Raw genomic sequence first — 17790 nt, 5'->3', positions numbered from 1 at the left:
CGCTTACAACAAGGCCCTACCTTCTAACAGCGTAAACATCCATGAACTCATTGGTGAATTCACTGATTAGTTATAATGCCTCTATTACCCTTCCAAAACCACACCTCTAAATCCAGAGGGAAATTTGGGGGGGGGATATCTTAGACCTAGATCATCTCATTCTATTCCTGACCCTCAAAAGGATCATACTCATCTCTTAATAAAAATAGCTTTTAGCCCATTTCTAAGAGCTGGCAAGTCTTGACAGTTCCAGTCTTAGGGAAAATTCCAAATCCAAATTCTGAGACTGAAGGGAAACTCCTAATTGTAAGCCTTTATTAAATTTAGAAAGAAAGGTAAATATTTTAATATATAATGGCACAGGGTAAACGTTTCTATTTTAAAAAGGATACATAGAGAATAGAAAGGAATCAGACCGAAGCAAGAGCAAAACCCAGAAGAGCAACCATTAATCATACAGTTTCATGTGAAGCACGTGGGGTACATGAGATCTGAGCCCAAAAGCTTGAGCAGTCCTCCCTGTGGCACTGTCTGTTGCATCTCACATGGCCCCTCTAGGGCAGGCAGCACTTTCTATCTGTAGTTTTCCTCAGCAGACATTCCATGTTCCTGGTATCTCCAACTTCTTTGAGTCTTTGCATGTTTGGTTTCGCTCTCACAGCTTCACACACTGCTTTATTGGGAGATTACAGCCTATTTGTTCATGATTTTTTTTTAAGTTTCAGTTGACACATGCATGACTCTTTAAGTCCTGTTTGCTTCATATGAAAAACCAGCACCACATGAATGACTCTAACATCTATCACCAGACTGAACGGTAGCCTGGCTCCCTTTAGGTCATAGTTGTATCCTCCCTGAGTGCCTGAACAGTTGATCTTGGGGAAACACATTCCTAATTACCTGTTATGGCTTGTATCTGGATGGTTCCCCCCAAAATACAGGTGGTCACAGGTGGGGCTTTTTGGAGATGATGGGATGAAGGATGAAATGCTAGGATTAAGGGTACAAGTACCAGCCACCTCAGTGTGGGAAGCCTGGATAAAATGTATGAGAAACAAAGAGGCTTGTTGTTTGGCCCTTATTGCTTGCTGCTTGGATGCTTTGCCTATGAAGAATTGTTTCTCCTCTGTGATGCCCCTCTGCTGTATCACTCTACCATGGAGCCAGCCAATTATGGACTGAGCCCTCTACAAACTGTGGGCCAAAATGTGGTTCTCCAAACGATAGTCTCCTTGTGTCTAATTTTTGAGGTGATTCCTTTCTGGTGAACCTGCAAAATCTTCACAGTTGTTTTGGGCTCCTGTTTCTCTTTGTAGATATGACTAAAAGAAGCCAGCAATACCTATGCCAGTACTTGAACATTGCCCTTTCTTGAAATTTCCTTCTGTAGATTATTGTGTCCACTGCACTTAATCTAAGTCTCTCTCAAAGTCATAACATATGGGCAAGAAACAATTATGAATTTTCTGCCACAGTGTGACATGGACAGTCTCTAATCTAGCCACCAAGCAAATCTTTGTTCTTAGCTTAAACCTCCTGAGCCTTATCTTTACTCTGTAGATTCCTGTCAGCATTCTGGTCTTCTGAGCTCTGACCAGAATCTGTCATCAAGCTTGACTTACAACATTATAGGACTTCTCCAACATACATCTACAAAACTTTTCATGTCTCTTCCATAAACTGCTTCTAAACTACACAGTCAGGGGCAGTCACAGCTATGACTCTGCTTGTCTATTATCAAATTTTTGTGTTAGTCAGCCTCCCATTTCAGATACAAAACACCCAATTCTTATATGTTAAAGAAGTACAGGTTTGTTTTGCATCACATTTCTGGAGACTGCAGAAATGATTAGTAGAAACCAAGGCACAAATGGCATGGCAGAACAGCATCCTGGAGGTAAGATACTTAATCACGGTTGCCTGGAAATACATAGATTGAGACATAGAGAAAGAACAATGGATAAGAATGCACTGCTGTAAGCCTTGTCCCATGGGAACCTGCCTCCTGACACTACATGCTGTGAATTAACTCACTGATGAGTAAAGTGTCCTCCTTATCCATCACCTTCCCAAAAGCTCCTCCTCTGAGTATATGAAACTTTTGAGGGACATTTTATATCTAACCTATAACACCTCATACAATAATTTTTTCCATTGCCAAGAGTTTAGTTACTATCTTACAAGTTCACTGCTTCCTATATGAATATTTGGTTGATATCGATTTTGAAATTTATAATCATAAATTTAATTACATATTCCTTGGTTTCACCTAAATACCATTTTTAGTACTTTTACCCAATATATCTGAAGAATATATTACATTTCTTAAATTTTTTGTCCTCTCTCGTTTCAATTTCAGTAGGAAATCCTTTCTAATATTTTCTGTTGATACCTATTTCATTCATATTTTCCAATTCAGTACTCTCCCGTTTCTGTAAATGCTATCTCTGATATATTTTTGAAGTCTATTAATTTTTTTCTACTTCTGAAAAACTTGAGATAAGCTATTATTTACTTCCTATATCGGTCCATCAGAGTTGGTCCTTCTTTCTCCAATACTGCCTTTTTCTTGAGTCTTTCAGAAAGATCACTAAGATGATCTCCAATAATGTGTATCTTATCAATATAACATGTGTAATATAAAGAGTGTGATGAGAAGGGTTAGGACCAGAGATCTCCAGGCTTGTGTAAATACAACATTGTGTGGAATTTATTGTGCCTGGGTGCAGATAGACCAAGAGTGCAATAAGATCATCTGCCCTGAATAAAAAGAACTGTGTCCCTTTTATAGGGATAGAGAAAAAGCAGGGGGCATTAGGCAGGAAGATTCCAATAAACACCTGTGGTCAAAGTTCTCTGGCAGTCTTGCATCTCAGTAGGCAGAGTCCTTGAAGAGTCCAGTGTAAATCTTTGGGTGTTTCCAGGTGTTCCCAGGACCTGAAAAGTTCCTGTCCTATCTTAGCTCCTCCACAATGTCCCAAGTTTTCTGGTGCCAGCCTCAGGAGCTGAGCTGAATTCCCTGCAGAAAGTAAATCTGGGAGAGTCAGGTCTGATTTAAACCTTACAATCACATATTCATAAATTAATTCAGAAGTGGTAAAGAACTACTATTATGTTACCATAATTAAATTAATGCACATAATTAAAAATGATTATGTTGAATTTATATAAAATAGAATATATATGGAATTATTACTTTCATTTAAATATTATTTTCTTCATAATTCTTCCAAGTTGCTCATTTTAAGCCATTTTAAAATGTTTTTTAAAATGTATTTATTTATTTATTGGTACCGGTTTTTGAACTCACGACTCTACATTTGATAAGCAGGCACTTACGCTGCTGAGCTAAACACCGGCTCTTTAAGTCATTTATTAATCCATGATTTACTTGTTAAGTATACACTTTTTCCATCAATACTATTTTAAATAATATTAATATTTTGAAAAATTCACACTAATTGGCTAGGAATTCAACTCAGTGGTAAAAGTTTATGCCTAGCTTTCATAAGGACTTAATCCTCACAACTGACATCAATCAATCAATCAATATCACAATAACAACATCCCTATAGTTTTACCTTTTCTTGGTAATTGTCAAATATTTTCTCAATATTATAATTTTAATTAGTCAGGGAAGACTCCATGTAAAATATCTATGGCTAATCTCAGAAAAGTTAAATTATCTGTAGTAGACTACATCATCATTAAATGGTCACTTTTACTCTGACCACACATATAGACATGCAGGGTCTTTCTGGAGTTCTCCAATCCCATAATTCATAGTATATGTGCTATGCAATATTTATGGCACTTAGTAACAAAATCCCTTACAATTTATACAACAATTTTCTATTTGCAATACAATTATCTCATGCTAAATGTTCATTTCTACTTTTAAATTCTACAAATTTTAGATTTACAGAGAGATTATAATTAACAATCAAATACTGATATAATATTACTATTTATGATATACATTTCTCAAATTTAATCATTTTGTAAGAAACGAACTCCTTATACTTTGACCTAATATCATTCTGGTTGCATGGTTACCTCCAGGATACTATGCACCATTTCAACCTTATGTCTCCTTAGGTCTTTTGCCTATGTTAGTCTCTCACACATTGTTTTGGATAACCTTGGTGGTTTTAAGGAAAAAGGAATTTTTGGTTGACTATCTGATTTGTCTGGTGTTTTCTTTTTTCTTTCTTTTCTTCTTCTTCTTCTTCTTCTTTTTTTTTTTTTTTTTTCTTAGCACAAGGGATCAAACTCATGACCTTGTACTTGCCAGGTAGGAATTTATGCTACCGACCTAAATCCCCAGTTTTTAAAATGGATTTATGTATTTTGGGAAAAAAATTTAAAAAAAGGTAAAATATCCTCTTCACATTGTTAGCAAGAATACCATCAATGTGAGTTGTACTCCTTGATGATAACCTCTATGACTGGCTGAGCTTTTGTCATTGCTTGTCAAGCAGCTGTAAGGTTACAATTTCCTCATCTCTGTTTTGTACTGTGTGAATGAAAATAATTCCGTAACACTTAAAGAGTTGGTACTTATGATTGCCAGCCTGAAGGTGCTGTAATTAAATAAATTGTTGGCATATTTCTTCTCGACAGAACTGTTTATGCTTCTGAGCCTAACCTAATATTTCTTTATTTTGCTGTTTAAATTGCTCCAGCTTTGGGTATTCTCAGTTCTGACAGTTAGTCATCAATTTATTTTATATTTCACATTTCTTACTGTATCATTCTTTTTTTACATTAAATTGTATCGTTGTTTTTGAATAATGAAAAACTTAGAAGTTAAACCATCTGTATCCCCACTTTGAGTTCTCTGGTATAACTTTCTGAAACTACCAACTATCAATTCATTCGATACAGCTCAAATATGTTCTATTAATTTTTTCTTTTATTTTGAAATTTATTTTGAAAGTAGTAAAAATAGAATGGAACAAGACAGAACCGAGACAATGGAGACAATGCAGTGAGATTGGCAAAACACTTCACAGTAGAATACTGGGATGGTAGTAATAGGTACTATGGTATATCTTGTTATCTTCACAATAGTTGTACAGTCAATTAGGTATAGCGAAGTCAAACCAAAAACAGAACATTATAAAACCAAGGGAGAGTATTGAGCAAAAGAAATGTAACAAAACAAAACACTGAAAACAACCTTTGCCTTCAAACAGAAGATAGAAGGAAATCCCCCATATTTGCTACATTGCATATGGTCATCCTCCCAAGAGATGCTAAGACATCGATCCCCAGGAGCTATAGGCTGGGGTAATAGTGTTTATCAGCCTCGCACCAGTAGGCTGATGGGAGCCACTGATTCTCCTCCTGGCCCACACCAGCGCTTACCAAGAGGGCAAAAGAATAAGTTACCTAAGTACCACCATGGCCAGAATTTGGGAGCGCTGGTTTTCCTCCTGGTCCATGCTAGGGGTACTTACCAAGAGGACTGATGTTCTATTAATTTTTTTTTTTTTTTTTTTTTTTTTTTTTTTTTTTTGTACCGGGGATCAGACTCATGACCTAGCGGTTACAAGGCAGGCGCTGATGCTACTGAGCTAAATTCCACCCCCCCACCCCGCCTTTTAATGACTTTTCTTCAGTGTTCTTTTTCTGTGTTATTGAATCTTTGCCCTTGGATCTTCAATTTATTTATTTCCTTTTTACACCAATTTAAAAGAGGAAAATATATACTTGACTTTCTGTGAACATTTAACAATATATAAAAGAGGAAAATGAGTAAGGATATTGAGAAAAAATAACTTTGCTGTGATGTCTGGTTTAAGATACAAATCTTTAGCAAATGGAAATGGGGACCAAGATATGTTGAGGGGATGTAAGAAAAATTTAGAAGTGTAGTATGTGTACCAACTACCGACAATGTATGTCTTCATTAGGTACCATAAACATATACTGAGAATTTTTTTTTTTAAATTAATTCAATACTTAACAAGAAGGTGAAGATCAATGGAAAACCGGTAGTTAAAAAATCATCTGGAAAACTTAATTTAAAAATACTTCAGATTTTCTGATCAGTAGGATCTTGATAAGTTCAATAATCTGCATTTCTAACACATCACCATAGGTACTAGTTTATAAGGAATGCCACAGAAAATTCTACAAACTGGATGTTTTAAGGTAAATAAGTTTATTTTCTCCCAGTTTTGGAGGATCAAAGTCCAAACAGAAAGTATCAGTAGGGTTCCTTTATTTCAGGTTTTTCAGAAGCACTAGTGGCTTTCTTTCTGTGTCATAATATGATCTTTCCTTTAATAGTCTTGTTTTAACTTTATCATTGCTTTAAAGGCATCTGTAAATATAGTTACATTCTGATGCACCAGACATAATAACAATGTAACATATAAACGTTGAGGGGACCCGATTCAGCATATGGTACCTTATGCTGATGTTGCTAAGGAATAGCAACCTGCCCAGATGGTTTAAGTCTTAAGAGCAAAGTCAGGGAGTTTCTAAGAGAAATTAAAAATGCTCAGCATAAGGAGTGATATATTTCTCCACTAAAACAGGATAAAGAGTAGTACATTTCTCCATTAAAAACTGATGAAGAGTGGTACATTTCTCCATTGAGAAGAAAACAAAAGACGACAGATGGTCAGGGAACTTGAGAAAGACAATCACACATCCTTGGTGTTAGTGGGGATGTGGGAGAACTGAATTGAAGTCAGAATGACACTAGCTATGGACTCTGAATCAATAAAAGGAATATATTCACGTGAGGGACATTTAAAATTAGTAGAAACCAAATCCTCATAAGTAATTTGCACGTACACTTTTGTTGCGTGCTTTTCAGATTCCTTACCTCTTATTCTGTAAATTACTCCTCCAGGTGTTTATAATTCAAGAACAATGGGACTTTGCAGACTCACAGAGCCATTTGCATTGGGAGGATTATAGTCATTATGTCAGTTCCAAAGAGGTTTTAAAGATAATTGTGGAAAAGTCACCTCTAGAGACAAGACTAAGGTAAGCAAGCATTTCTTTGAATTACTAATATAGTCCTTTATGTTGTTGTTATTCTTTTAGCTTATACTGTGAAATTGTGTGTCCTTGAGAGTCCCTGCCAATTATAGATGTCTCCAATTTAAGATTCCATGCTGTTCTGTGCTTAGCGTTAGAACTTTGTGAACTCTCCTTATCAAATGAGTAACATCGGACCCCTCAAAAGCCAGGTAGCTCTAGGTATCAACAAATATCACTTTTGTAAATTCTTGTTTTTGACTTCTAAAATTTACTTTTAATTTCTCAGATGTCTCATTATATGATTAAAGAAGATAAGTTTGTGTATGTATGATGTTTGTTTGTTTTTCTATTTTTGATTTTGCTATAGTATAGCCAGAAAATAGATATTCTTAATGTCTCTGGATATCTAATTTGCAATATTAGAGGTCTTCTCTTTCTTTGTTTTGCTTTTAGTGTTTCAAGATTCTTGAATATCATTTCTACACTCAGTACACTCTCTTTTTATCTGGTACTATAAAAAATTTTGCACACTGCTGCCCTGAACAAACAAAATGATCCTTATATTGTAAATACAGCTTTCTTTTTTAAAAATTCCAATTATTGAGTTTGCTGTGCATTATCTAAACACTATATTCTACACTCATCAGTCTATCATTTCTAGCTACAGTGCTTTCAGACATATTGTATTCTTGCCTCTGCTCACTCTATGTATCTGCAATCCTAAACTGTTTCAAATTTGAGACATTTACATCATTTCCACACTGACTCATCACCCTGAAATGAACTTCATATTTTTATCAGCCTGAAAATCTTTAATTGCTTTTTCAACAATTAGCTCAGTTATTATGCCCTTTCTGAAGTCTTCAAGTTTCTCTAAAAAGACAGCAAAGCAAAACAGTGGAGACCATGGATGTGGCAAACATTGTGCCTAAGCCTGACCCCTGGCCTCACTGTCTCACAACTTCCGTTCCTGTTAGAGCTAACTTAATTCTCAATTTCTCAGGTCCCTTTTGTCACAAAATGAAGATGCTGAAGAGCTGACAAATTAATAATGCAAGGTTATTTGATACTTATTTGTTTTTCCTTTGTGTGATCAAATGAAACTCGTCTATAGAAAATGATATCACTGCATTATGGAAACTGCATAAAATGGATGCATGTAACTTTTGAAAGATAGATATAAAACAACCCAAAAGAATATAAAAGAAGAAACTTCAGAATTAGACAATCTATAAGGTTGATTCAGGTCCTACAAAAACACCATTAATTAGGTTAAGTGTAATAACTTTTGGAAGTGGTATTTCCCTCCACAGAGATGCTCTTCAATTCCTATTTGAGCAGTTGACTTTTTATTAACTTTTAAGCCTTGTGCTATGTTTGTACTATTATCTTGTTAAATCATCTGTGGCTGCTTCTGTATTCAAAATATTCACAATCTGATGGAGGATGTAGGACTTAGTAGATTGATGAATTGTTTTCCCTCTAGCATCTAAACCCAAATTACCAAATATGTGATATATACATTTATGTTTGAAATGAGGTCTTTTTTTGTAACCCCACCTATCACTGATCTCCTGGACTCAAGTAGTCTTTCTGAGTAGCTGAGAATACAGGTCAATATGATGATGTCTTGTTTTATGAAGTCTACTTTTAATAATAATATAGTTAGAGGTTATTCAAGAATAGAATGCAGGTTTGCAAAATTGTGGATGTGTGAATGTATGTATCAATCATCTACTGATCTATCATTTTTCGACCTATGATTTGTGTATGTGTGCATGAATTTACATGTATATTCTGATAAGAACTCAGATTTCAGATTGTGTTATCTTTTTTAGGAGAACTAAACTACATAATCCTGAGTATTTTTCACATTCTACTTTGGTTTTATAGTAAATATTTTTCTCAATTAAAGGAAAAATACACATACAAAAGGATTATACACATCTGTATAATCACACACATACACTTGAACATATGTACACATTTGTAAAACCATTGAAGAATATTAACCTCTTTTCCTCTTTCACATAAACCTAGAAGTTTAGATCTTAGTGCAACTGATGAGAGGTTATATCTTTCTGCTAATTATTCTGTGACTTTTGTGTTGTTATTTAAACTATATCTGTAAACCTATATGACATCATTAGCATTAGGTGAATGACTTTTAGGTATGCTTACTAAATCCTATTTTCCTTTAATAGTCCTATTTATAGCCTAAAAACTCATTGAATGGATGGGCCACTTCTTTCATTTTAGTACTTTAAATTCTCTCAGCCAAAGTTAGAACTTGGTTTATTTCCCTCTAAACTGATGTAAGAAAATAAGAACAGAGCAATAATTTGAACACATAAAAGTCAATGAGGAAAAAAAAAAAGATTCATGGTTTCAGAGGTGTCAACAACATTCAGCTGGAGATGTCACTTATTGAGGTTAGTGATCTAAAAACAGATTCCCTTAATTTCTATGAGAAACTAAGGGAATGAATCCATGACAGAAAGAAACCAGAGCTAGCTTTAAACCTTTTTAAATTTCAACTACAAACAAAGTAAAATGTATGAAAACATGTGAAAGACTTCCACATGTTACTTTTTGATGACAGGAAGAATACCATTGAAAACTGTCACTAATCAGATCATTAATATTACAACATCACTTGGCAGCTTTTCATTAAATGAAGACAAAATGATCAGTTACTTCCTTCACATCACTGCTGGCTCTTTCTACTTCTTCATTATGAATGATACATGAAAATGTAGAGCTAGATTAAAGTTTTGGGGAGTCTGGCACTAAGACTGCAAAGTAGTGCAATGCTTACTTCTATTCTAATTGGCAATACAAAGGCCATTTATGGGCAAAAAGTCCTTTTAACAAAACAGACCTGATCTTTTGTATAATCAGCTACCACATAAATCTCAAATCTTCAGACAGCAAAGCAAAAATAAAATGGAAGGACAGGAAGATAAAACCTTTTATAGAGATTATCTAAGTGCATTTTCATGAAAAAAAAAACAGAATTTTGGGTTTCAGTATTCTATCAAATGAGCTGCTGTTTATATTAAGAAATTACTGAAATGTTAAGAAAAAGGCTAAATGTCCAGTGATTAATACCTAAGATGATATTTAAATTGTAGGTAAAATTACAGTGACTGCTGCCTATAATTAATATAGGCAGTCAGTTGTGGAAAATTTTTTGGATGACTTGGCATATGTCAAAATTAAAAAAAGTGTTTAGTGAAATTTTCCAAGTTATCAATTAGTTCATCCTTTAATTTCAAATGGTCTTGAAATTGCCTATACATTATTTTAATATGAATATGGCCACAACTTCAAATTTTCTCCACAATATCTTCACTTTCAACAAAGTTTATCAGAACAAGAACTAGTGACAAAATGGACAGATCTATTATCTTGCTTTAGAGATCATAACAAAATAGCTGACGGTGAGGGGCTATAGGACAGAGGTTTCCACAAACCTCACAAATAGCTCTGGGACCACTATTGCAACATCCAGGTGCCCTGAGGATTACTATTTTCTGCAGAATCTCTTCTGAGCTCATAGGTGTCCATCTTTTTCTGCATCTTTACATAGCCTCTTTACATGTGTGTCAGTGTGTGTGTGTGTGTGTGTGTGTGTGTGTGCTCGTGCATGTGTGTGTCAAAGTCTCTTACTTATTTTCTTCTTTTTTATAAGGACCCTAGTTTAATTGGATTAGGGCCTCGACCTTAAAACCTCATTTAACCTTAATTATGCTCCAGTGGGAGTGTCTACAAATATAGTCACTTTGGGGTCTATAATTTCAGTGTAGAATTTTGGCAGAAAACGTTTTGTCCACAACAGCTGGTGATAATGATGCTTTATTGTAAATAATCTATAATATTTCAAAAAATAGAGATAGTGCGGAAACACATCTTATTTCTTTACATTATTTTTAACATTAAATTGCAATGATTCTGCTACCCTTTTGATTTGGAGTGTCTCCCAGAAACACATTTTCGAAGGCTTGGTGTCCAGCTTATGATGCTGCTAAGCGGGGTAGAAATACGATGAGGTGAGGCATCGTAGGAGAGGAGTGGGTCAGAGAGAGTGTCCCTTTCTCTCTGTCCACTTCCCCACCACCCTGAGGTGAGCGGCTTCACCTCCCACACACTGTTCACCAGTGTTTTGCCCCATCTCAGCCAAAATGAGAACTATACAACCATAGACTGAAGTCTTTATAATCATGAGCCCAAATAAATCTTTAAGTCGATTTTGTCATTTATTTTGTCACAGACACCAAAAGTAACTCAGATGCTCAACAATTTTCCTTTTATTCTCACAAATTCCATGTAAAAATCTAGTGTTGTATTGTTGGTTATAAATAAAATGAAGTATTTTAGCAAAAAAAAAGTTCTGTAAAATTACTGAAAGATACTAATAGAATACCTTAAATAACTGGAGAAATAAATATTCACAGATTTTATTCTAATATATGTTTGAAGCTGGAGATAGTATAAGAAGGTATGTACAAATAAACATTTCTTTTCAGTATGAGATCTAAAATTGTAAGCTAAGTATCAAGATTTCTATTGTTGATTACAGTAGCCAAATATGAAATAAAAACATTTTTAAAGGGCTGATTGTATTTATGCCTCTAAATAATTTACCCAATTTAGAGGTCTAGACATGTGGATGAAGGTATTATATTCAATAAAAAATAAATATATTCATTTTTCCAAATACTTTAAATTCTTTTTTCTCATGTCAATAAATATTTTGCTTGAAATTGATAGTATTATACAACCTATCTCAGAGATTTTAAAATTAAAAAAAAAAGTTAGAGAAATTAAGGTTGACTTTTTCTACAGCTTGTGAAAAAGATGTGTTTAAGCACCAGAATAAGAACTCACCAACTTTTATACACAGGTTCCTACAACAGTGTTTTCAAAGAGTGCTGGGCACAAAAACTCTCCCAAGTAAAGAAGTACAAAGACATTATTTGAAAATAAATCATGGAAGCTTTAGTCTAGGATATTGGAAAGTGAGAAGAATATGTATTATTTATTGAATTTTTCTCACATCAGAAAAAAAGAAACAAAAAAGGAAAAATCTATCTTACATAAATACCAAATATTGGTCTGGATAAGAGTTTTGTACATTCCTCAAATCTGCACCAGCTTTGTGTCTAGAATTTTAATCAAAAACAAGTGTTTGTACTGCCTCTTCATTTATTCTCATTCAGTCCACATCTTTTGTAAAAACAAATACAGGATTAAAGTATTATGACCAACTTTTACATGTTTCAAAATCCCTTTCTGAAACTTCTGAAAATGTCTTTATCCAATTATATATTCAGTAGTATTTTACATTTGAATATCAGTAAAACCTAGAACCTTTTTCTGAGAAATGTCGACATGCAAATGTTTATTCCAAAATAAAATTCTAGAAATTTTATTTTGAGGAGACTATATGTTTTATAACCTTTTACTGGAATATAACAATAAGAAGAAAGATAAGAAAGAGCCTCATGTAAGATACTGATTCAATGCTTTTGCTAATTGTTCTGTTAATAGGCATAATGTTTCAAATGAATATATTCTGGAAAGGTAATATAAATATATACATATGATGTATATATATGATATATATATGTATATGATATAAATAACATTTTTCTAAATGTCTAAGCAACTCTGATGTCTACAGAGAGTGATTATTGTAAATGAGAGAGGAGGTCCTGCTTGGCATGTGTGTGGTGCCTACCAAAACAGGAGCATCTCTGTCTACCATTGGTGTAGTTGTTTGGCCACAATTTATCTAGATTTATTATTTTTATGGGAGATGTGATGTCAAACATTTCATTTGAAATCTTTTGATTTTTAGATTCTCAACTAATCCAGTTAAAATTAATTATAATAATATTTAAGCCATACTAAATATCTTAAATATCTGATATAGACTGAATAAAGCTTTACTTGGTATTAGGATTAAAAGCTATCATTATTGAATATTGAGTTCTCATTCAAATTTTGGCAATCAATAAAATGATTCAAGTTGTAACACTGGTTCTAAAGGCAGTTACACAATTCTCTGTTACAAGTCCCATTGATAAATAATGTCTTAGATGACTATATCCATGAGTCATCCATCAAATTGCTTGAATGTACCAATTTAGAAGAAAGAAAGACCTTTATATAGCACAGATTTGAAAATTAAAGTGTCCTCCCCAGGCATCATGGTACATGCCTGTAATCAGGGCACTCAGAAGGCACAGGCAGAAGCACTGTTGTGAGTTTGAGGCCAGCCTGGTTACATGGTCAGTTCAAGTCCAGCCTGAACTACATAGACACTATCCCAAAAGGCAAAACAAAACAGAACAAAAACTCAGGAAACAAGAAGAAAAGAAAATCAAAGTGGTCTGATAAAAATTAAATATTACTTGGGTAAAAGTTATTTTTATGTGTATACCTGAAATACATGCATGCACATACAAATAATGGCAAAGATTTTTCAAGTTTACCTAGTGCTTGTCAATCAAACTAAATGTTCATAGCAATCACCTGAAATACTTGAAATATTTCAAATGTACGACTGGACTAAAAAATATGAACATTTTGTGATTCGGAAACAGAACTCAGGCACAAACTTTTAAGCAAGTCCTCTCATGAGTTCAGTCTCATGTTTATAATGCTGATGTTTTAAGCACTATGCCAGACTGAAAGCTTATTAATGCATACTTACTTACTATTATATCATTTTCTTTGTTTTAAATGCTCTGTATAGTTGAAGACTAATTAAGTACTCATTTCACATTTATAAAACAGAAAACTGTGCCCATTGTTTTACAAGTTCAAATAACATTGAAGTTATTATTAAATAGCAATAGTTAATATTAACTTTCCAAACATAGTAACTATCATTACTATAATCTTGGAGAGAGAAAATGACAAAAATTGTCAAATATGTTACAGTGAGGCAAAGTCATAACAACATATATTTAGTAAGTGGTTGATCCGTATGAAGTGAGAATACTCAAAAAAACCTCTAATTGGAAAAAGAGAAATGATAATGTGGCCATTGCCTTAATATCAATATCTTGTCCTATTTAAAGTTTAAATGGCCTTTCAGGCCCAGAGCAGCCTGCAAACAGCAAGTGGATTTTGCCCCATGTAATGCTTCATGCTTCACCACCTTTAACATGAAACTGTGTAATCTCTCCTAACGTTTCTATATTTCCCCATCACTTTCTTCTTAGCGTATATTGCAGTTCATTAATAAGAGCATACTACTTTTCTGAAAAATAACACTTGATTTTTGTTTGCCATTCATATGTTTCTACTTTCATTGAGTGAAGATAATTAGTAGGTGGCTAGTTCAATCCTGCTCCTTTATTCTGGCCAGAGAATTGTGCCAATTAGAGATGACAACATGCACACAATTCTTGTTTCCATAACAATGTCACAATTGGGATAGTGGACTTATCAGGACAGATGAGAGAGATAATATCTTACTGTTTTTTTTTTTTTTTTTCTTTTGTAGTTCTGTATTACTTGTACCGTTACACTGTTTTGCTTTGTTCTGTTTTTTTTTTTTTTCTCTTTTTCCTTTTAAATAAAAAAAAGAATGTGAAAGGGTAAGAAAAAAGTTGGAACTATTAGGATTTGAATACTAACTGGGTCTCTTTACTAGCTCTTTGATTTTGGGTCAATTATTTAACTTATTATTTCTTATTATTTCTCTGCCTTCCCATATAGAAACTCTGCTAACAGACTTGATAGTGTTAAAAAATCCTTTGGTATTGTAAGCATAATTAACTGAGCATATCTTATATCTAATGTACATGTCATACTGCAGAATGTAAAAATAGTCAAAATTTTTCCCGTTGCTATTATCTAACTATAGTTACAAGGTTACAGAGTGCAATTGCCACCTTCCCATATGTTACATGCCAGTATAAAGGACGAGTTATGTTTTAAGGAGGTCTAGAAGAAATCTTGAAATCTCATTTAAATTTGATATTAAGTGCCAGTTCCACCCAGAGTTTGGCAAAAAAAGGACAAGAGTTGACATACAGAAAACTGAGGCTGTATGGAGCCCTCTTTCCTGATGGGAAGGTAGGAAGGAGCAGGAGGAGATGAAAAATAAAGAGGGGGAGCTCCAAGGGCTGCGCTTTATTTATACACACGGGAAGTTGAGTATCACGTGAAACCTCTCTGGCCAATAGTTTATCCATGTGCCTTGTCTCAGGTGCCCAGTGTTTTTGAAGCTAGAGCAGCTCATTCATGTGACTTACACTGAAAGAGGGATCACTTACTGTGAAAAGCATAGAAAAATTTTTTGTTAATAGCTTTGTATCCACAAATAACTCTTTTTTTTTTTTTTTTTCTTCTTCTTCTTTTTATTGGTACCGGGGATCGAACTCACAACCGCCTGCTTGCAAGGCAGGTGCTTATGCCGCTGAGCTAAATCCCCAGCCCCCACACAAATAATTCTTTATAGAGGAAGTTCATCATTATTTTCTCATTCTCTGTTGCAAAGGACAAGAAATCTTACCAAGGTACTTATAGGCCACTTCATTTCAGCGCCTGGAAGCAATTGTTTATTTTTATTCTTTTTTACCAGGGATTGAGCTCAACCTTGCACTTGCCAGGCAGGCATTTATGCCACTGAACTAAATATCCAGCCCCCTCGACACATAGTCTTTTAGGTGGGACGTCTTCATCACTGTTTCTCACATGTAATAATAAAGCTTGAAAGCTCTAAGAGGTTTGGCAACGTTTTCATGATTATTGAACTATTATGCCAGCTAGAAAACTCAGGATCCCTCAACTAAGAGTTGAACACTTTCATTTTCATCTGGATGACTTCTTTACAAACTAATATACTCAGCAAGACACAAGTCTCGTTCCACTCAGTTTCTTCCCACAGCACCAGAATTATTTATCCAGAACTACTGATATAGTTCACTTACCAGCTCCATCTTAAGTAACTTCTCACTTCTTATGAGATTAATTTGAAATTCTTTGGCAGAACACAGAAGGTATTAAGAAACTTGTTTTCAATCTGTTTCTTCAGTCTTGCCTTAATCCCTTCACAGCCTTCTGTCATACAGATTTACCTTTCTCCGTAGAATAGCAAGATGTCTTGATCACAGAGTCTTCTCTGCCTGGAATATTTTAAGTTTTATCTGCCTAGCTCATTCTGAACCATTTTTTGAGGCCTGCCATAAATACCCGTTCTGGGACATCCACAGCACAACTAATTTTCCCTCCTTTGTGAGATTACATATCTTCTGTACATTTTCTCCTTTGTAATCTATATATTTGTTACATGTCAGTGCCACGATTGAAATATAAGCAACTTGAAGCAGGGTGCTAGTTTTATTCTGTCTCTAGCACTCAGTTCTCTATGAATACCTATAAAATTTATCTAGATAAATTAGCGTGCCATTGTAAAATAGTGCTACTTTTAACCTTCTTTAGTCATAAATTTTGACCCACTAATGATATGTCCTATAATTAAAGAATGAAGTTTTAAATTAGTTATATTTTATAAGGCAGTAATTATAGCTCATTTTCATAGCATGCAAATATATTTTCCTGATGAATAATGACAAAGTTTTAAAAAAATCTTTTTATCAAGGTCAAAGAAATTATCTACCATTAGCTGTAACATGGCTTTGGCTGATATTTAAAAATAATCACAGGTATATTGACATAATTTTTAGTCAGCTATTTAAAATACTGATATTATTTCTCTATACTAAGAAATAGATTATATATATATATATATATATATATATACTCATTTTCTCCATAAACCATTTTAAAGTATAGCTTCATAAATATATATTCATTTTATATCCTTCCCAAGATACAGAGGACAGAGGAGTCACAGCCAAATGGTTCAAGAACAGGTAGAATGAAGTACTCTTTATGCTCTATGAAATCAATACCAATATATTCTTAATAAATATGCATTAGTCTTCATAAGAAAATCCAGAATCCAATTCAAGATGCATGCTTTCAGCTATTTCTTACACATTTATGCCTGCTATTTTTTTTTTCTGAATGTACAGGACTAAGTATAATTGCTCAAAACTCATAACTCTATGCTTATTATATGGAGTAATGATAATTGTGATTCATTTTTGACATGCTCTTTTTTCATAGCATTCTACTTATGTTAATTATATATCTGCAATTCATGAGCAGGTATTTTAGAGTTTTAAGACACTCTTAGTGCAATTAATTTCATTTTGGGTTGAGGGTCATCCTAAGTATTTTAGTAACACTAAATCCTTTTCCATGTACATTTTCTAAAATATTTTGCCTTGATCTCTCATCTCCTACCTCCTCTAAAATAAGCTCAACTAATTTCATGTCAGTTCGATATTCCTTGTTCAATTTTAATCTGTGTTGATTTTTGTTGCTTATGTCATACTGGACAATTGGCTTATAGAAGACTGCATCATTAATAATACGAGGTGGATTGGTTTATATAGGCAATGAGCTATTTTCAATCTCTGATTCTTACCTTTCAAGACGGAACCTTGACTGATGTGGCTGAAATTGCCTTTTCCAAGGCCATTTATAGCTGCAACTTAGACCCTTGAAGGTCCTGATAATGCCAGGCAGAGGGTATGGCTTCCTGGACTTGATGAATGTTCCCCAAACATTCGAATTACTGACTTCAGCAATGTATTATTTTGTAAGATCAGAGAAAACAAAACAATTTTAGAAGATAGTTATACACACATTCAGAAAACATCACACATTCCCAGACCCTTTCAAATAACATAATAAATT

Source organism: Cavia porcellus, unplaced genomic scaffold (assembly GCF_034190915.1).
Source record: "Cavia porcellus strain 051 isolate PalLab524CR breed Dunkin Hartley unplaced genomic scaffold, mCavPor4.1 scaffold_15, whole genome shotgun sequence".
NCBI lineage: Eukaryota > Metazoa > Chordata > Mammalia > Rodentia > Caviidae > Cavia > Cavia porcellus.
Note: the sequence above shows the minus strand (reverse complement) of the source record.